Source organism: Oncorhynchus masou, chromosome 19 (genome assembly GCF_036934945.1).
Source record: "Oncorhynchus masou masou isolate Uvic2021 chromosome 19, UVic_Omas_1.1, whole genome shotgun sequence".
NCBI classification, from domain to species: Eukaryota; Metazoa; Chordata; class Actinopteri; order Salmoniformes; family Salmonidae; genus Oncorhynchus; species Oncorhynchus masou.
Genome location: NC_088230.1, coordinates 26,710,961 through 26,726,616, shown reverse-complemented (window position 1 = coordinate 26,726,616; position 15,656 = coordinate 26,710,961). Strand labels below are relative to the sequence as shown.

Genomic DNA, 15,656 nt, shown 5'->3' with positions numbered 1-15,656 from the left:
ACAAAACTAACAGATACTTACAGCTAGTTACAAGATGTACTTTCCCCATCCATTCTGGTCTGCAGTTCCCTGAAAGACAGTACAGTCAAAATATGAACATGAAGTTTGTGCATGCACGTTCAAATGTATCATGATCAATTATGCTAATTGTATTTCAGAAGTCAGATCCGACAGGGTTGTCAATCTTACAGGAATCAGGTTCGGGATAGGTTCATCCTTAATACAATCTTACAACGAGTTTGAACAAAACTAACAGATACTTACAGTTGTTAGCTACAGACTGTATTTTTCTCATCCATGTCTGGTCTGCAGTTACCTGAAAGACAGTATGGTAAAACATTTTTTTACCATTAACTATATTGTGCATGGATGTTCAAATGTATCATGATCAATTATGCCAATTGTATTTCAGAAGTCAGATCCGACAGGGTTGTCAATCTTACAGGAATCAGGTTCGGGATAGGTTCATCCTTAATACAATCTTTGCAAAAAACTAGGAGTAGACAACAGATTCTTACAGGCGTTACAGGAAGCCATGTTCTGGTGTAGAGGATTCCATTTCTGGTCTGCATATCTGAAAAACGGTAAGATGAACAGTTTCACATTAAACCCTGGTGCATGTTCAACTGTGGTATCAGAAATCTGCAAATGGTATTTCAGAAGTCAGATCCGACAGGGTTGTCAATCTTACAGGAATCAGGTTCGGGATAGGTTCATCCTTAATACAATCTTACAACGAGTTTGAACAAAGCTAACAGATACTTACAGTTGTTAGCTACAGACTGTATTTTCCTCATCCATGTCTGGTCTGCAGTTCCCTGAAAGACAGTAGTCAAAATATTAACATGACGTTTGTGCATGCACGTTCAAATGTATCATGATCAATTATGCTAATTGTATTTTAGGAGTCAGATCCGACAGGGTTGTCAATCTTACAGGAATCAGGTTCGGGATAGGTTCATCCTTAATACAATCTTGCAACGAGTTTGAACAAAACTAACAGATACTTACAGTTGTTAGCTACAGACTGTATTTTTCTCATCCATGTCTGGTCTGCAGTTACCTGAAAGACAGTATGGTAAAACATTTTTTTACCATTAACTATATTGTGCAAGGATGTTCAACTGTATCATGATCAATTATGCCAATTGTATTTCAGAAGTCAGATCCGACAGGGTTGTCAATCTTACAGGAATCAGGTTCGGGATAGGTTCATCCTTAATACAATCTTTGCAAAAAACTAGGAGTAGACAACAGATTCTTACAGGCGTTACAGGAAGCCATGTTCTGGTGTAGAGGATTCCATTTCTGGTCTGCATATCTGAAAAACGGTAAGATGAACAGTTTCACATTAAACCCTGGTGCATGTTCAACTGTGGTATCAGAAATCTGCAAATGGTATTTCAGAAGTCAGATCCGACAGGGTTGTCAATCTTACAGGAATCAGGTTCGGGATAGGTTCATCCTTAATACAATCTTGCAACGAGTTTGAACAAAGCTAACATATACTTACAGCTAGCTACAAGATGTACTTTCCCCATCCATTCTGGTCTGCAGTTCCCTGAAAGACAGTATGGTAAAACATTTTTTTACCATTAACTATATTGTGCAAGGATGTTCAAATGTATCATGATCAATTATGCCAATTGTATTTCAGAAGTCAGATCCGACAGGGTTGTCAATCTTACAGGAATCAGGTTCGGGATAGGTTCATCCTTAATACAATCTTGCAACGAGTTTGAACAAAACTAACAGATACTTACAGTTGTTAGCTACAGACTGTATTTTTCTCATCCATGTCTGGTCTGCAGTTACCTGAAAGACAGTATGGTAAAACATTTTTTTACCATTAACTATATTGTGCAAGGATGTTCAAATGTATCATGATCAATTATGCCAATTGTATTTCAGAAGTCAGATCCGACAGGGTTGTCAATCTTACAGGAATCAGGTTCGGGATAGGTTCATCCTTAATACAATCTTTGCAAAAAACTAGGAGTAGACAACAGATTCTTACAGGCGTTACAGGAAGCCATGTTCTGGTGTAGAGGATTCCATTTCTGGTTTGCATATCTGAAAAACGGTAAGATGAACAGTTTCACATTAAACCCTGGTGCATGTTCAACTGTGGTATCAGAAATCTGCAAATGGTATTTCAGAAGTCAGATCCGACAGGGTTGTCAATCTTACAGGAATCAGGTTCGGGATAGGTTCATCCTTAATACAATCTTGCAACGAGTTTGAACAAAACTAACAGATACTTACAGTTGTTAGCTACAGACTGTATTTTTCTCATCCATGTCTGGTCTGCAGTTACCTGAAAGACAGTATGGTAAAAAAAGTTTTTACCATTAACTATGTTGTGCAAGGATGTTCAAATGTATCATGATCAATTATGCCAATTGTATTTCAGAAGTCAAATCCGACAGGGTTGTCAATCTTACAGGAATCAGGTTCGGGATAGGTTCATCCTTAATACAATCTTGCAACGAGTTTGAACAAAGCTAACATATACTTACAGCTAGCTACAAGATGTACTTTCCCCATCCATTCTGGTCTGCAGTTCCCTGAAAGACAGTAGTCAAAATATTAACATGAAGTTTGTGCATGCACGTTCAAATGTATCATGATCAATTATGCTAATTGTATTTTAGGAGTCAGATCCGACAGGGTTGTCAATCTTACAGGAATCAGGTTCGGGATAGGTTCATCCTTAATACAATCTTGCAACGAGTTTGAACAAAACTAACAGATACTTACAGTTGTTAGCTACAGACTGTATTTTTCTCATCCATGTCTGGTCTGCAGTTACCTGAAAGACAGTATGGTAAAACATTTTTTTACCATTAACTATATTGTGCAAGGATGTTCATATGTATCATGATCAATTATGCCAATTGTATTTCAGAAGTCAGATCCGACAGGGTTGTCAATCTTACAGGAATCAGGTTCGGGATAGGTTCATCCTTAATACAATCTTGCAACGAGTTTGAACAAAACTAACAGATACTTACAGCTAGTTACAAGATGTACTTTCCCCATCCATTCTGGTCTGCAGTTCCCTGAAAGACAGTACAGTCAAAATATGAACATGAAGTTTGTGCATGCACGTTCAAATGTATCATGATCAATTATGCTAATTGTATTTCAGAAGTCAGATCCGACAGGGTTGTCAATCTTACAGGAATCAGGTTCGGGATAGGTTCATCCTTAATACAATCTTACAACGAGTTTGAACAAAACTAACAGATACTTACAGTTGTTAGCTACAGACTGTATTTTTCTCATCCATGTCTGGTCTGCAGTTACCTGAAAGACAGTATGGTAAAACATTTTTTTACCATTAACTATATTGTGCATGGATGTTCAAATGTATCATGATCAATTATGCCAATTGTATTTCAGAAGTCAGATCCGACAGGGTTGTCAATCTTACAGGAATCAGGTTCGGGATAGGTTCATCCTTAATACAATCTTTGCAAAAAACTAGGAGTAGACAACAGATTCTTACAGGCGTTACAGGAAGCCATGTTCTGGTGTAGAGGATTCCATTTCTGGTCTGCATATCTGAAAAACGGTAAGATGAACAGTTTCACATTAAACCCTGGTGCATGTTCAACTGTGGTATCAGAAATCTGCAAATGGTATTTCAGAAGTCAGATCCGACAGGGTTGTCAATCTTACAGGAATCAGGTTCGGGATAGGTTCATCCTTAATACAATCTTACAACGAGTTTGAACAAAGCTAACAGATACTTACAGTTGTTAGCTACAGACTGTATTTTCCTCATCCATGTCTGGTCTGCAGTTCCCTGAAAGACAGTAGTCAAAATATTAACATGACGTTTGTGCATGCACGTTCAAATGTATCATGATCAATTATGCTAATTGTATTTTAGGAGTCAGATCCGACAGGGTTGTCAATCTTACAGGAATCAGGTTCGGGATAGGTTCATCCTTAATACAATCTTGCAACGAGTTTGAACAAAACTAACAGATACTTACAGTTGTTAGCTACAGACTGTATTTTTCTCATCCATGTCTGGTCTGCAGTTACCTGAAAGACAGTATGGTAAAACATTTTTTTACCATTAACTATATTGTGCAAGGATGTTCAACTGTATCATGATCAATTATGCCAATTGTATTTCAGAAGTCAGATCCGACAGGGTTGTCAATCTTACAGGAATCAGGTTCGGGATAGGTTCATCCTTAATACAATCTTTGCAAAAAACTAGGAGTAGACAACAGATTCTTACAGGCGTTACAGGAAGCCATGTTCTGGTGTAGAGGATTCCATTTCTGGTCTGCATATCTGAAAAACGGTAAGATGAACAGTTTCACATTAAACCCTGGTGCATGTTCAACTGTGGTATCAGAAATCTGCAAATGGTATTTCAGAAGTCAGATCCGACAGGGTTGTCAATCTTACAGGAATCAGGTTCGGGATAGGTTCATCCTTAATACAATCTTGCAACGAGTTTGAACAAAGCTAACATATACTTACAGCTAGCTACAAGATGTACTTTCCCCATCCATTCTGGTCTGCAGTTCCCTGAAAGACAGTATGGTAAAACATTTTTTTACCATTAACTATATTGTGCAAGGATGTTCAAATGTATCATGATCAATTATGCCAATTGTATTTCAGAAGTCAGATCCGACAGGGTTGTCAATCTTACAGGAATCAGGTTCGGGATAGGTTCATCCTTAATACAATCTTGCAACGAGTTTGAACAAAACTAACAGATACTTACAGTTGTTAGCTACAGACTGTATTTTTCTCATCCATGTCTGGTCTGCAGTTACCTGAAAGACAGTATGGTAAAACATTTTTTTACCATTAACTATATTGTGCAAGGATGTTCAAATGTATCATGATCAATTATGCCAATTGTATTTCAGAAGTCAGATCCGACAGGGTTGTCAATCTTACAGGAATCAGGTTCGGGATAGGTTCATCCTTAATACAATCTTTGCAAAAAACTAGGAGTAGACAACAGATTCTTACAGGCGTTACAGGAAGCCATGTTCTGGTGTAGAGGATTCCATTTCTGGTTTGCATATCTGAAAAACGGTAAGATGAACAGTTTCACATTAAACCCTGGTGCATGTTCAACTGTGGTATCAGAAATCTGCAAATGGTATTTCAGAAGTCAGATCCGACAGGGTTGTCAATCTTACAGGAATCAGGTTCGGGATAGGTTCATCCTTAATACAATCTTGCAACGAGTTTGAACAAAACTAACAGATACTTACAGTTGTTAGCTACAGACTGTATTTTTCTCATCCATGTCTGGTCTGCAGTTACCTGAAAGACAGTATGGTAAAAAAGTTTTTACCATTAACTATGTTGTGCAAGGATGTTCAAATGTATCATGATCAATTATGCCAATTGTATTTCAGAAGTCAAATCCGACAGGGTTGTCAATCTTACAGGAATCAGGTTCGGGATAGGTTCATCCTTAATACAATCTTGCAACGAGTTTGAACAAAGCTAACATATACTTACAGCTAGCTACAAGATGTACTTTCCCCATCCATTCTGGTCTGCAGTTCCCTGAAAGACAGTAGTCAAAATATTAACATGAAGTTTGTGCATGCACGTTCAAATGTATCATGATCAATTATGCTAATTGTATTTTAGGAGTCAGATCCGACAGGGTTGTCAATCTTACAGGAATCAGGTTCGGGATAGGTTCATCCTTAATACAATCTTGCAACGAGTTTGAACAAAACTAACAGATACTTACAGTTGTTAGCTACAGACTGTATTTTTCTCATCCATGTCTGGTCTGCAGTTACCTGAAAGACAGTATGGTAAAACATTTTTTTACCATTAACTATATTGTGCAAGGATGTTCATATGTATCATGATCAATTATGCCAATTGTATTTCAGAAGTCAGATCCGACAGGGTTGTCAATCTTACAGGAATCAGGTTCGGGATAGGTTCATCCTTAATACAATCTTGCAACGAGTTTGAACAAAACTAACAGATACTTACAGCTAGTTACAAGATGTACTTTCCCCATCCATTCTGGTCTGCAGTTCCCTGAAAGACAGTACAGTCAAAATATGAACATGAAGTTTGTGCATGCACGTTCAAATGTATCATGATCAATTATGCTAATTGTATTTCAGAAGTCAGATCCGACAGGGTTGTCAATCTTACAGGAATCAGGTTCGGGATAGGTTCATCCTTAATACAATCTTACAACGAGTTTGAACAAAACTAACAGATACTTACAGTTGTTAGCTACAGACTGTATTTTTCTCATCCATGTCTGGTCTGCAGTTACCTGAAAGACAGTATGGTAAAACATTTTTTTACCATTAACTATATTGTGCATGGATGTTCAAATGTATCATGATCAATTATGCCAATTGTATTTCAGAAGTCAGATCCGACAGGGTTGTCAATCTTACAGGAATCAGGTTCGGGATAGGTTCATCCTTAATACAATCTTTGCAAAAAACTAGGAGTAGACAACAGATTCTTACAGGCGTTACAGGAAGCCATGTTCTGGTGTAGAGGATTCCATTTCTGGTCTGCATATCTGAAAAACGGTAAGATGAACAGTTTCACATTAAACCCTGGTGCATGTTCAACTGTGGTATCAGAAATCTGCAAATGGTATTTCAGAAGTCAGATCCGACAGGGTTGTCAGTCTTACAGGAATCAGGTTCGGGATAGGTTCATCCTTAATACAATCTTACAACGAGTTTGAACTAAGCTAACAGATACTTACAGTTGTTAGCTACAGACTGTATTTTCCTCATCCATGTCTGGTCTGCAGTTCCCTGAAAGACAGTAGTCAAAATATTAACATGACGTTTGTGCATGCACGTTCAAATGTATCATGATCAATTATGCTAATTGTATTTTAGGAGTCAGATCCGACAGGGTTGTCAATCTTACAGGAATCAGGTTCGGGATAGGTTCATCCTTAATACAATCTTGCAACGAGTTTGAACAAAACTAACAGATACTTACAGTTGTTAGCTACAGACTGTATTTTTCTCATCCATGTCTGGTCTGCAGTTACCTGAAAGACAGTATGGTAAAACATTTTTTTACCATTAACTATATTGTGCAAGGATGTTCAACTGTATCATGATCAATTATGCCAATTGTATTTCAGAAGTCAGATCCGACAGGGTTGTCAATCTTACAGGAATCAGGTTCGGGATAGGTTCATCCTTAATACAATCTTTGCAAAAAACTAGGAGTAGACAACGGATTCTTACAGGCGTTACAGGAAGCCATGTTCTGGTGTAGAGGATTCCATTTCTGGTCTGCATATCTGAAAAACGGTAAGATGAACAGTTTCACATTAAACCCTGGTGCATGTTCAACTGTGGTATCAGAAATCTGCAAATGGTATTTCAGAAGTCAGATCCGACAGGGTTGTCAATCTTACAGGAATCAGGTTCGGGATAGGTTCATCCTTAATACAATCTTGCAACGAGTTTGAACAAAGCTAACATATACTTACAGCTAGCTACAAGATGTACTTTCCCCATCCATTCTGGTCTGCAGTTCCCTGAAAGACAGTATGGTAAAACATTTTTTTACCATTAACTATATTGTGCAAGGATGTTCAAATGTATCATGATCAATTATGCCAATTGTATTTCAGAAGTCAGATCCGACAGGGTTGTCAATCTTACAGGAATCAGGTTCGGGATAGGTTCATCCTTAATACAATCTTGCAACGAGTTTGAACAAAACTAACAGATACTTACAGTTGTTAGCTACAGACTGTATTTTCCTCAGCCATGTCTGGTCTGCAGTTCCCTGAAAGACAGTAGTCAAAATATTAACATGACGTTTGTGCATGCACGTTCAAATGTATCATGATCAATTATGCTAATTGTATTTTAGGAGTCAGATCCGACAGGGTTGTCAATCTTACAGGAATCAGGTTCGGGATAGGTTCATCCTTAATACAATCTTGCAACGAGTTTGAACAAAACTAACAGATACTTACAGTTGTTAGCTACAGACTGTATTTTTCTCATCCATGTCTGGTCTGCAGTTACCTGAAAGACAGTATGGTAAAACATTTTTTTACCATTAACTATATTGTGCAAGGATGTTCAACTGTATCATGATCAATTATGCCAATTGTATTTCAGAAGTCAGATCCGACAGGGTTGTCAATCTTACAGGAATCAGGTTCGGGATAGGTTCATCCTTAATACAATCTTGCAACGAGTTTGAACAAAACTAACAGATACTTACAGCTAGCTACAAGATGTACTTTCCCCATCCATTCTGGTCTGCAGTTCCCTGAAAGACAGTACAGTCAAAATATTAACATGAAGTTTGTGCATGCACGTTCAAATGTATCATGATCAATTATGCTAATTGTATATCAGAAGTCAGATCCAACAGGGTTGTCAATCTTACAGGAATCAGGTTCGGGATAGGTTCATCCTTAATACAATCTTTGCAAAAAACTAGGAGTAGACAACAGATTCTTACAGGCGTTACAGGAAGCCATGTTCTCGTGTAGAGGATTCCATTTCTGGTCTGCATATCTGAAAAACGGTAAGATGAACAGTTTCACATTAAACCCTGGTGCATGTTCAACTGTGGTATCAGAAATCTGCAAATGGTATTTCAGAAGTCAGATCCGACAGGGTTGTCAATCTTACAGGAATCAGGTTCGGGATAGGTTCATCCTTAATACAATCTTGCAACGAGTTTGAACAAAACTAACAGATACTTACAGTTGTTAGCTACAGACTGTATTTTTCTCATCCATGTCTGGTCTGCAGTTACCTGAAAGACAGTATGGTAAAAAATTTTTTACCATTAACTATATTGTGCATGGATGTTCAAATGTATCATGATCAATTATGCCAATTGTATTTCAGAAGTCAGATCCGACAGGGTTGTCAATCTTACAGGAATCAGGTTCGGGATAGGTTCATCCTTAATACAATCTTACAACGAGTTTTGAACAAAACTAACAGATACTTACAGTTGTTAGCTACAGACTGTATTTTTCTCATCCATGTCTGGTCTGCAGTTACCTGAAAGACAGTATGGTAAAACATTTTTTTACCATTAACTATATTGTGCATGGATGTTCAAATGTATCATGATCAATTATGCCAATTGTATTTCAGAAGTCAGATCCGACAGGGTTGTCAATCTTACAGGAATCAGGTTCGGGATAGGTTCATCCTTAATACAATCTTTGCAAAAAACTAGGAGTAGACAACAGATTCTTACAGGCGTTACAGGAAGCCATGTTCTGGTGTAGAGGATTCCATTTCTGGTCTGCATATCTGAAAAACGGTAAGATGAACAGTTTCACATTAAACCCTGGTGCATGTTCAACTGTGGTATCAGAAATCTGTAAATGGTATTTCAGAAGTCAGATCCGACAGGGTTGTCAATCTTACAGGAATCAGGTTCGGGATAGGTTCATCCTTAATACAATCTTACAACGAGTTTGAACAAAGCTAACAGATACTTACAGTTGTTAGCTACAGACTGTATTTTCCTCATCCATGTCTGGTCTGCAGTTCCCTGAAAGACAGTAGTCAAAATATTAACATGACGTTTGTGCATGCACGTTCAAATGTATCATGATCAATTATGCTAATTGTATTTTAGGAGTCAGATCCGACAGGGTTGTCAATCTTACAGGAATCAGGTTCGGGATAGGTTCATCCTTAATACAATCTTTGCAAAAAACTAGGAGTAGACAACAGATTCTTACAGGCGTTACAGGAAGCCATGTTCTCGTGTAGAGGATTCCATTTCTGGTCTGCATATCTGAAAAACGGTAAGATGAACAGTTTCACATTAAACCCTGGTGCATGTTCAACTGTGGTATCAGAAATCTGCAAATGGTATTTCAGAAGTCAGATCCGACAGGGTTGTCAATCTTACAGGAATCAGGTTCGGGATAGGTTCATCCTTAATACAATCTTTGCAAAAAACTAGGAGTAGACAACAGATTCTTACAGGCGTTACAGGAAGCCATGTTCTCGTGTAGAGGATTCCATTTCTGGTCTGCATATCTGAAAAACGGTAAGATGAACAGTTTCACATTAAACCCTGGTGCATGTTCAACTGTGGTATCAGAAATCTGCAAATGGTATTTCAGAAGTCAGATCCGACAGGGTTGTCAATCTTACAGGAATCAGGTTCGGGATAGGTTCATCCTTAATACAATCTTGCAACGAGTTTGAACAAAACTAACAGATACTTACAGCTAGCTACAAGATGTACTTTCCCCATCCATTCTGGTCTGCAGTTCCCTGAAAGACAGTACAGTCAAAATATTAACATGAAGTTTGTGCATGCACGTTCAAATGTATCATGATCAATTATGCTAATTGTATTTCAGAAGTCAGATCCGACAGGGTTGTCAATCTTACAGGAATCAGGTTCGGGATAGGTTCATCCTTAATACAATCTTGCAACAACTATTGTGCATGGATGTGTAGTGCAATTCTTAAGTATTCAGACACAGTGACTTTTTCTACATTCGGTTAGGGTCCAGTATTATTCTGAAAAGCATAAAATAATCTACACACAATACCCCATAATGACAAAGCAAAAACAGGTTTTATTTTAACTTGGTAAAAAATAAATAAATTTAAAAACCCTGAAATATCTAATTTACATAAGTAATCCAACCCTTAGATTATTTTATTTCACCATTATTTAAGCAGGTAGACTAGTTGAGAACAATTTCTCATTTACAACTGCGACCTGGCCAAGATAAAAGCAAAGCAGTGCTACACAAACAACACAAGAGTAACACATGGAATAAACAAACATACAGTCAATAATATAATAGAAAAAGTCTATATACATTGTGGGCAAATGAGGTAGGATAAGGGAGGTAGGCAATAAATAGGCCGTTGTTGGGAAATAATTACAATTTAGCAATTAAACACTGGAGTGATAGATGTGCAGAAGATAAATGTGCAAGTGGAGATACTGGGGTGCAAAGGAGCAAAATAAATAACATTATGGGGAAGAGGTAGCTTGGATGGGCTATTTACAGATGGGCTATGTACAGTTGCAGTGATCTGTGAGCTGCTCTGACAGCTGGTGCTTAAATTTAGTGAGGCAGATATGAGTCTCCAGCTTCAGTGATTTTTGCATTTTCCAGTCATTGGCAGCAGAGAACTGGAAGGAAAGGCAGCCAAAGGAGGAATTGGCTTTGGGGGTGACTAGTGAAATATACCTACTGGAGCACGTGCTACGGGTGGGTGCTGCTATGGTGACAAATTTATTTATTTATTTTTATTTCACCTTTATTTAACCAGGTAGGCAAGTTGAGAACAAGTTCTCATTTACAATTGCGACCTGGCCAAGATAAAGCAAAGCAGTTCAACACATACAACGACACAGAGTTACACATGGAGCAAAACAAACATACAGTCAATAATACAGTATAAACAAGTCTATATACGATGTGAGCAAATGAAGTGAGATAAGGGAGGTAAAGGCAAAAAAAGGTCATGGTGGCAAAGTAAATACAATATAGCAAGTAAAACACTGGAATGGTAGATTTGCAATGGAAGAATGTGCAAAGTAGAAATAAAAATAATGGGGTGCAAAGGAGCAAAATAAATAAATTAAATACAGTAGGGAAAGAGGTAGTTGTTTGGGCTAAAATATAGGTGGGCTATGTACAGGTGCAGTAATCTGTGAGCTGCTCTGACAGTTGGTGCTTAAAGCTAGTGAGGGAGATAAGTGTTTCCAGTTTCAGTGCTTTTTGTAGTTTGTTCCAGTCATTGGCAGCAGAGAACTGGAAGGAGAGGCGGCCAAAGAAAGAATTGGTTTTGGGGGTGACTAGAGAGATATACCTGCTGGAGCGTGTGCTACAGGTGGGAGATGCTATGGTGACCAGCGAGCTGATATAAGGGGGGACTTTACCTAGCAGGGTCTTGTAGATGACATGGAGCCAGTGGGTTTGGCGACGAGTATGAAGCAAGGGCCAGCCAACGAGAGCGTACAGATCGCAATGGTGGGTAGTATATGGGGCTTTGGTGACAAAACGGACGGCACTGTGATAGACTGCCTCCAATTCGCTGAGTAGAGTGTTGGAGGCTAATTTGTAAATTACATCGCCGAAGTCAAGGATCGGTAGGATAGTCAGTTTTTTTTTTTTTGCCAGCATGAGTGAAGGATGCTTTGTTGCGAAATAGGGAGCCGATTCTAGATTTAATTTTGGATTGGAGATGCGTAATGTGAGTCTGGAAGGAGAGTTTACAGTCTAACCAGACTACTAGGTATTTGTAGATGTCCACATATTCTAAGTCAGAAACGTCCAGAGTAGTGATGCTGGACGGGCGGGCAGATGCTGGTAGAGATCGGTTGAAGAGCATGCATTTAGTTTTACTTGCATTTCAGAACCGTTGGAGGCCACGGAATGAGAGTTGTATGGCGTTGAAGCTCGTCTGGAGGTTAGGTAACAGTGTCCAAAGAAGGGCCAGAAGTATACAGAATGGTGTCGTCCGCATAGAGGTGGATCAGAGAATCACCAGCTGCAAGAGCGACATCATTGATGTATACAGAGAAGAGAGTCGAGAATTGAACCCTGTGGCACCCCCATAGAGAGACTGCCAGAGGTCCGGACAACAGGCCCTCCAATTTGACACACTGAACTCTGTCTGAGAAGTAGTTGGTGAACCAGGCGAGGCAAGTCATTTGAGAAACCAAGGCTGTTGAGTCATCCGATAAGAATGTGTTGATTGAGTCGAAAGCCTTGGCCAGGTTGATGAATATAGCTGAACAGTATTGTACTTTGTTGAAGTACCTTTGGCAGCAATTACAGCCTTGAGTCTTCTTGGGTATAATGCTACAAGCTTGGCACCTGTATTTGGAGAGTTTTCCCATTATTCTCTGCAGATCATCTCAAGCTCTGTCAGGTTGGATGGGGAGCATCGATGCACAGCTATTTTCGGGTCTTTCCAGAGATGTTCGATCGGGTTCCCGTCCGTGCTCTGGCTGGGCCACTCAAGGACATTCAGAAACTTCCACTGAAGCCACTGCTGTGTTGTTTTGGCTGTTATGGTTGTTGTCCTGTTGGAAGGTGAACCTTTGCCTCAGTCTGAGCTCCTGAGCGCTCTGAAGCAGGTTGTCATCAAGTATCTCTCTGTACTTTGTTCTGCTCATCTTTCCCTTGATCCTGACTAGTCTCCCAGTCCCTGCCGCTGAAAAACATCCCCACATGTTGCTGCCACCACCATGCTTCACCGTAGGGATGATGCCAGGTTTCCTCCAGACATTACTCTTGGCATTCAGGCCAAAGAGTTCAGTCTTGGTTTCGTCAGACCAAATAATCTTGTTTCTTATGGTCTGATAGTCCTTTAAGTGCCTTTTAGCAAACTCCAAACTGGCTGTCATGTGCCTTTTACTGAGGATGGGCTTCCATCTGGCAACTCTACAACAAAGGCCTGATTGGTGGAGTGCTGCAGAGGTTGTCCTTCTCGAAGGTTCTCCCATATCTCCAGAGGAACTCTGGATCTCTGTCAGAGTGACCATAAGGTTCTTACTCACCTCCCTGACCAAGGCCATTCTCCCCCGATTGCTCAGTATGGCCAGGCAGCCAGCTCGAGGAAGAGTCTCGGCGGTTTCAAACTTATTCCATTTAAGAATGATGGAGGCCACTGTGTTCTTGGGGACCTTCAATGCTGAATACATTTTTGTGTACCCTTCACCAGATCTGTGCCTCGACACAATCCTGTCTTCGAGCTCTACAGACAATTCTTCCAACCTCACGGCTTGTTTTTACTCTGACATGCACTGTCAACTGTGGGACATTATACAGACAGATGTGTGACTTTCCAAATCATGTAGAAACATCAAGGACGATCAATGGAAAAAGGATGCACCTGAGCTCAATTTCGAGTCTCATAGCAAAGGGTCAGAATACTTATGTAAACAATTTCATTTTTAAAATTAATACATTTGCAAAAATGTCAAAAAACCTGTTCTTGCTTTGTCATTACGGGGTAGTGTGTGTAGATTGAGTTTTATTTATTCTAAAATGGATTTTAAAAATGAGACTACCGTAACAAAATGGGGGGGAAATGAAGGGGTCTGAACAATTTCCGGGAATGCACTGTACGTAATTGTAATGCATATATAATTGCAATTAGTAATAATATTAGCTAGCAACAATATATAAATACTCTATTTTCATATTTTACAAACTGAAGGTTGACAATGTTTTTAAAAAGACAGGTAAAATATAAAAAATGAAATAAATTTAAAGTTATGTAAACTGATGTACAATATTCATTCGTATTACAGGTATTTTTCAACCATTTCAAAATTATGCCAAAGTTAGAATACCTTTTAATTGTTTAAATATTGTATTCAATAGTGGTATTGCTTTCCACCCTCTTATGCTTCATTCAACGCAGTTAGGTCAGCATTTTTTAAATCATAATTTAACACCATCAAATGTTATGCATATTTTTGTACTAACGTGTAGAGATAGAAGGGGTCGACTAAAAATAATGTTGACAAAATTCTATTGTTATTCTTGTTTGGAAAAATGGGGTGCAAATAAAGCACTGGTTCTGAAAATGACACATTTCACGCAATCATTGTTTTATATTGACTTAAATAAAACAATGAATATGATAAGAGTAAGCCAAATTTGAGGTCTTAGACATTTGCAGCTAGTTGTGCGTCTCTAACAGGGTGGAAATACCTCAAGGTCCATGTGTGAACAATCCGCCTATAAATATTAGGATTCAGGTGCTTGACCAATGTTTTTCTTAAAGTCAAACATGGCCTTTTTGTGATCGAATACTAAGAAAAGAAAACAAATATGAACTTTTACCCCAAAAGTTACGAGGACCAAAAGACAATGGAATGCCCACTGACCACAAATTATTATGTATACACTTGAATTCCATTTTGGCACTAGAATGCATGTTTGACTCATATTGATGCCACACAGGCCGTTTTCAAAACGTTAAATTGCTTTTAGGAGCAGTCGCTCTTTTTTAATACAATCTTGAACAAAACTAGCAGCTGTTAAAATACAGTATATTCTTACAGGTTTACTTGTTTTTGAATACAAACTTTAATGTTATGCCACACAATTTCACAAAACTAACAGCAGTTAAATTGACTTACAGGAGTTGCATTTTTTCCCCCACATTCTGCAGTCCCCTGAAACACATTAAGACAAGAATAGCCTGTTAACATGTACATTTATTGTGCATGTTCAAATATAACATAGCTAGCTAATGTAATGTAAATTGTATTTCAGTAGTCAGATACGACAGTGTTGTCGAATTTCAGAAGTCAGATTCGTCAGTGTCTACAATTTTGCACAAACCCAGCAGCAGTTAATTCATACAGCTGGTAGTTTTTCCTTCGAGCTAATGTTTCTGGGTTGCAAAAGGTGGGTGCTTGGAGCGCAAGCAAACTTCGCTAACACGCGGTGCTCTACTTATGCTTAACATTATTTCACTTTTTTTTAAAAGTGATGATTCACAACTAATGTCAATGGCCATCTGTCGTGCTATCTAGGTTATAACTGCAGATGTATTGCTTATAGTCTTACTTCCAGTGAACTTCGCCAGCAAGTTAACTCTGTTAACAAGTTGGAAATTGCAGATAAAAGAGATCCCGTAAGCGTTTCGTGAAGTACT

At 38.7% G+C, this 15,656-nt stretch overlaps 1 long non-coding RNA gene and 42 other non-coding genes across 43 annotated transcripts; all 43 read right to left on the bottom strand.

Moving 5' to 3' along the window:
* Positions 1 to 151: 151 nt before the first annotated feature.
* LOC135506404 (small nucleolar RNA SNORD50) lies at positions 152 to 223 on the bottom strand. The gene has a single exon (XR_010450484.1). It is a non-coding gene; the product is annotated as a small nucleolar RNA SNORD50 (small nucleolar RNA).
* A 182-nt stretch (positions 224 to 405) lies between these two features.
* Positions 406 to 477, bottom strand: LOC135506403 (small nucleolar RNA SNORD50). Its single transcript, XR_010450483.1, has one exon. It is a non-coding gene; the product is annotated as a small nucleolar RNA SNORD50 (small nucleolar RNA).
* Positions 478 to 653: 176 nt separating this feature from the next.
* Positions 654 to 725, bottom strand: LOC135506402 (small nucleolar RNA SNORD50). The gene has a single exon (XR_010450482.1). It is a non-coding gene; the product is annotated as a small nucleolar RNA SNORD50 (small nucleolar RNA).
* Positions 726 to 898: 173 nt separating this feature from the next.
* LOC135506354 (small nucleolar RNA SNORD50) lies at positions 899 to 970 on the bottom strand. The gene has a single exon (XR_010450436.1). It is a non-coding gene; the product is annotated as a small nucleolar RNA SNORD50 (small nucleolar RNA).
* Positions 971 to 1,152: 182 nt separating this feature from the next.
* Positions 1,153 to 1,224, bottom strand: LOC135506400 (small nucleolar RNA SNORD50). Its single transcript, XR_010450481.1, has one exon. It is a non-coding gene; the product is annotated as a small nucleolar RNA SNORD50 (small nucleolar RNA).
* Positions 1,225 to 1,400: 176 nt separating this feature from the next.
* LOC135506398 (small nucleolar RNA SNORD50) lies at positions 1,401 to 1,472 on the bottom strand. Its single transcript, XR_010450479.1, has one exon. It is a non-coding gene; the product is annotated as a small nucleolar RNA SNORD50 (small nucleolar RNA).
* Positions 1,473 to 1,650: 178 nt separating this feature from the next.
* LOC135506397 (small nucleolar RNA SNORD50) lies at positions 1,651 to 1,722 on the bottom strand. Its single transcript, XR_010450478.1, has one exon. It is a non-coding gene; the product is annotated as a small nucleolar RNA SNORD50 (small nucleolar RNA).
* Positions 1,723 to 1,904: 182 nt separating this feature from the next.
* LOC135506396 (small nucleolar RNA SNORD50) lies at positions 1,905 to 1,976 on the bottom strand. The gene has a single exon (XR_010450477.1). It is a non-coding gene; the product is annotated as a small nucleolar RNA SNORD50 (small nucleolar RNA).
* Positions 1,977 to 2,152: 176 nt separating this feature from the next.
* Positions 2,153 to 2,224, bottom strand: LOC135506395 (small nucleolar RNA SNORD50). The gene has a single exon (XR_010450475.1). It is a non-coding gene; the product is annotated as a small nucleolar RNA SNORD50 (small nucleolar RNA).
* A 182-nt stretch (positions 2,225 to 2,406) lies between these two features.
* LOC135506340 (small nucleolar RNA SNORD50) lies at positions 2,407 to 2,478 on the bottom strand. Its single transcript, XR_010450421.1, has one exon. It is a non-coding gene; the product is annotated as a small nucleolar RNA SNORD50 (small nucleolar RNA).
* Positions 2,479 to 2,647: 169 nt separating this feature from the next.
* Positions 2,648 to 2,719, bottom strand: LOC135506353 (small nucleolar RNA SNORD50). The gene has a single exon (XR_010450435.1). It is a non-coding gene; the product is annotated as a small nucleolar RNA SNORD50 (small nucleolar RNA).
* A 182-nt stretch (positions 2,720 to 2,901) lies between these two features.
* Positions 2,902 to 2,973, bottom strand: LOC135506394 (small nucleolar RNA SNORD50). The gene has a single exon (XR_010450474.1). It is a non-coding gene; the product is annotated as a small nucleolar RNA SNORD50 (small nucleolar RNA).
* A 171-nt stretch (positions 2,974 to 3,144) lies between these two features.
* Positions 3,145 to 3,216, bottom strand: LOC135506393 (small nucleolar RNA SNORD50). The gene has a single exon (XR_010450473.1). It is a non-coding gene; the product is annotated as a small nucleolar RNA SNORD50 (small nucleolar RNA).
* Positions 3,217 to 3,398: 182 nt separating this feature from the next.
* LOC135506392 (small nucleolar RNA SNORD50) lies at positions 3,399 to 3,470 on the bottom strand. Its single transcript, XR_010450472.1, has one exon. It is a non-coding gene; the product is annotated as a small nucleolar RNA SNORD50 (small nucleolar RNA).
* Positions 3,471 to 3,646: 176 nt separating this feature from the next.
* LOC135506391 (small nucleolar RNA SNORD50) lies at positions 3,647 to 3,718 on the bottom strand. Its single transcript, XR_010450471.1, has one exon. It is a non-coding gene; the product is annotated as a small nucleolar RNA SNORD50 (small nucleolar RNA).
* Positions 3,719 to 3,891: 173 nt separating this feature from the next.
* LOC135506352 (small nucleolar RNA SNORD50) lies at positions 3,892 to 3,963 on the bottom strand. Its single transcript, XR_010450434.1, has one exon. It is a non-coding gene; the product is annotated as a small nucleolar RNA SNORD50 (small nucleolar RNA).
* A 182-nt stretch (positions 3,964 to 4,145) lies between these two features.
* Positions 4,146 to 4,217, bottom strand: LOC135506389 (small nucleolar RNA SNORD50). Its single transcript, XR_010450470.1, has one exon. It is a non-coding gene; the product is annotated as a small nucleolar RNA SNORD50 (small nucleolar RNA).
* Positions 4,218 to 4,393: 176 nt separating this feature from the next.
* LOC135506388 (small nucleolar RNA SNORD50) lies at positions 4,394 to 4,465 on the bottom strand. The gene has a single exon (XR_010450469.1). It is a non-coding gene; the product is annotated as a small nucleolar RNA SNORD50 (small nucleolar RNA).
* A 178-nt stretch (positions 4,466 to 4,643) lies between these two features.
* On the bottom strand, positions 4,644 to 4,715 carry LOC135506386 (small nucleolar RNA SNORD50). The gene has a single exon (XR_010450467.1). It is a non-coding gene; the product is annotated as a small nucleolar RNA SNORD50 (small nucleolar RNA).
* Positions 4,716 to 4,897: 182 nt separating this feature from the next.
* On the bottom strand, positions 4,898 to 4,969 carry LOC135506385 (small nucleolar RNA SNORD50). Its single transcript, XR_010450466.1, has one exon. It is a non-coding gene; the product is annotated as a small nucleolar RNA SNORD50 (small nucleolar RNA).
* A 176-nt stretch (positions 4,970 to 5,145) lies between these two features.
* Positions 5,146 to 5,217, bottom strand: LOC135506384 (small nucleolar RNA SNORD50). The gene has a single exon (XR_010450464.1). It is a non-coding gene; the product is annotated as a small nucleolar RNA SNORD50 (small nucleolar RNA).
* A 181-nt stretch (positions 5,218 to 5,398) lies between these two features.
* On the bottom strand, positions 5,399 to 5,470 carry LOC135506339 (small nucleolar RNA SNORD50). Its single transcript, XR_010450420.1, has one exon. It is a non-coding gene; the product is annotated as a small nucleolar RNA SNORD50 (small nucleolar RNA).
* Positions 5,471 to 5,639: 169 nt separating this feature from the next.
* Positions 5,640 to 5,711, bottom strand: LOC135506351 (small nucleolar RNA SNORD50). The gene has a single exon (XR_010450432.1). It is a non-coding gene; the product is annotated as a small nucleolar RNA SNORD50 (small nucleolar RNA).
* Positions 5,712 to 5,893: 182 nt separating this feature from the next.
* On the bottom strand, positions 5,894 to 5,965 carry LOC135506383 (small nucleolar RNA SNORD50). Its single transcript, XR_010450463.1, has one exon. It is a non-coding gene; the product is annotated as a small nucleolar RNA SNORD50 (small nucleolar RNA).
* Positions 5,966 to 6,136: 171 nt separating this feature from the next.
* On the bottom strand, positions 6,137 to 6,208 carry LOC135506382 (small nucleolar RNA SNORD50). The gene has a single exon (XR_010450462.1). It is a non-coding gene; the product is annotated as a small nucleolar RNA SNORD50 (small nucleolar RNA).
* Positions 6,209 to 6,390: 182 nt separating this feature from the next.
* LOC135506381 (small nucleolar RNA SNORD50) lies at positions 6,391 to 6,462 on the bottom strand. Its single transcript, XR_010450461.1, has one exon. It is a non-coding gene; the product is annotated as a small nucleolar RNA SNORD50 (small nucleolar RNA).
* Positions 6,463 to 6,638: 176 nt separating this feature from the next.
* LOC135506337 (small nucleolar RNA SNORD50) lies at positions 6,639 to 6,710 on the bottom strand. Its single transcript, XR_010450418.1, has one exon. It is a non-coding gene; the product is annotated as a small nucleolar RNA SNORD50 (small nucleolar RNA).
* A 173-nt stretch (positions 6,711 to 6,883) lies between these two features.
* On the bottom strand, positions 6,884 to 6,955 carry LOC135506350 (small nucleolar RNA SNORD50). Its single transcript, XR_010450431.1, has one exon. It is a non-coding gene; the product is annotated as a small nucleolar RNA SNORD50 (small nucleolar RNA).
* Positions 6,956 to 7,137: 182 nt separating this feature from the next.
* LOC135506380 (small nucleolar RNA SNORD50) lies at positions 7,138 to 7,209 on the bottom strand. The gene has a single exon (XR_010450460.1). It is a non-coding gene; the product is annotated as a small nucleolar RNA SNORD50 (small nucleolar RNA).
* A 176-nt stretch (positions 7,210 to 7,385) lies between these two features.
* Positions 7,386 to 7,457, bottom strand: LOC135506378 (small nucleolar RNA SNORD50). Its single transcript, XR_010450459.1, has one exon. It is a non-coding gene; the product is annotated as a small nucleolar RNA SNORD50 (small nucleolar RNA).
* A 178-nt stretch (positions 7,458 to 7,635) lies between these two features.
* Positions 7,636 to 7,707, bottom strand: LOC135506377 (small nucleolar RNA SNORD50). Its single transcript, XR_010450458.1, has one exon. It is a non-coding gene; the product is annotated as a small nucleolar RNA SNORD50 (small nucleolar RNA).
* Positions 7,708 to 7,880: 173 nt separating this feature from the next.
* LOC135506349 (small nucleolar RNA SNORD50) lies at positions 7,881 to 7,952 on the bottom strand. Its single transcript, XR_010450430.1, has one exon. It is a non-coding gene; the product is annotated as a small nucleolar RNA SNORD50 (small nucleolar RNA).
* A 182-nt stretch (positions 7,953 to 8,134) lies between these two features.
* Positions 8,135 to 8,206, bottom strand: LOC135506376 (small nucleolar RNA SNORD50). The gene has a single exon (XR_010450457.1). It is a non-coding gene; the product is annotated as a small nucleolar RNA SNORD50 (small nucleolar RNA).
* A 171-nt stretch (positions 8,207 to 8,377) lies between these two features.
* On the bottom strand, positions 8,378 to 8,449 carry LOC135506347 (small nucleolar RNA SNORD50). Its single transcript, XR_010450428.1, has one exon. It is a non-coding gene; the product is annotated as a small nucleolar RNA SNORD50 (small nucleolar RNA).
* Positions 8,450 to 8,625: 176 nt separating this feature from the next.
* Positions 8,626 to 8,697, bottom strand: LOC135506375 (small nucleolar RNA SNORD50). The gene has a single exon (XR_010450456.1). It is a non-coding gene; the product is annotated as a small nucleolar RNA SNORD50 (small nucleolar RNA).
* A 181-nt stretch (positions 8,698 to 8,878) lies between these two features.
* On the bottom strand, positions 8,879 to 8,950 carry LOC135506374 (small nucleolar RNA SNORD50). The gene has a single exon (XR_010450455.1). It is a non-coding gene; the product is annotated as a small nucleolar RNA SNORD50 (small nucleolar RNA).
* A 183-nt stretch (positions 8,951 to 9,133) lies between these two features.
* Positions 9,134 to 9,205, bottom strand: LOC135506369 (small nucleolar RNA SNORD50). The gene has a single exon (XR_010450449.1). It is a non-coding gene; the product is annotated as a small nucleolar RNA SNORD50 (small nucleolar RNA).
* Positions 9,206 to 9,381: 176 nt separating this feature from the next.
* On the bottom strand, positions 9,382 to 9,453 carry LOC135506356 (small nucleolar RNA SNORD50). The gene has a single exon (XR_010450438.1). It is a non-coding gene; the product is annotated as a small nucleolar RNA SNORD50 (small nucleolar RNA).
* Positions 9,454 to 9,626: 173 nt separating this feature from the next.
* Positions 9,627 to 9,698, bottom strand: LOC135506348 (small nucleolar RNA SNORD50). Its single transcript, XR_010450429.1, has one exon. It is a non-coding gene; the product is annotated as a small nucleolar RNA SNORD50 (small nucleolar RNA).
* A 176-nt stretch (positions 9,699 to 9,874) lies between these two features.
* On the bottom strand, positions 9,875 to 9,946 carry LOC135506344 (small nucleolar RNA SNORD50). Its single transcript, XR_010450426.1, has one exon. It is a non-coding gene; the product is annotated as a small nucleolar RNA SNORD50 (small nucleolar RNA).
* A 176-nt stretch (positions 9,947 to 10,122) lies between these two features.
* On the bottom strand, positions 10,123 to 10,194 carry LOC135506333 (small nucleolar RNA SNORD50). Its single transcript, XR_010450413.1, has one exon. It is a non-coding gene; the product is annotated as a small nucleolar RNA SNORD50 (small nucleolar RNA).
* A 63-nt stretch (positions 10,195 to 10,257) lies between these two features.
* LOC135505584 (uncharacterized) lies at positions 10,258 to 15,655 on the bottom strand. The gene is made up of 3 exons (XR_010450292.1): positions 15,569 to 15,655; positions 15,136 to 15,171; positions 10,258 to 10,283 (listed from the first exon to the last, which is right to left on the bottom strand). It is a non-coding gene; the product is annotated as an uncharacterized LOC135505584 (long non-coding RNA).
* LOC135506321 (small nucleolar RNA SNORD50) lies at positions 10,366 to 10,437 on the bottom strand. The gene has a single exon (XR_010450402.1). It is a non-coding gene; the product is annotated as a small nucleolar RNA SNORD50 (small nucleolar RNA).
* Position 15,656: the final 1 nt, after the last annotated feature.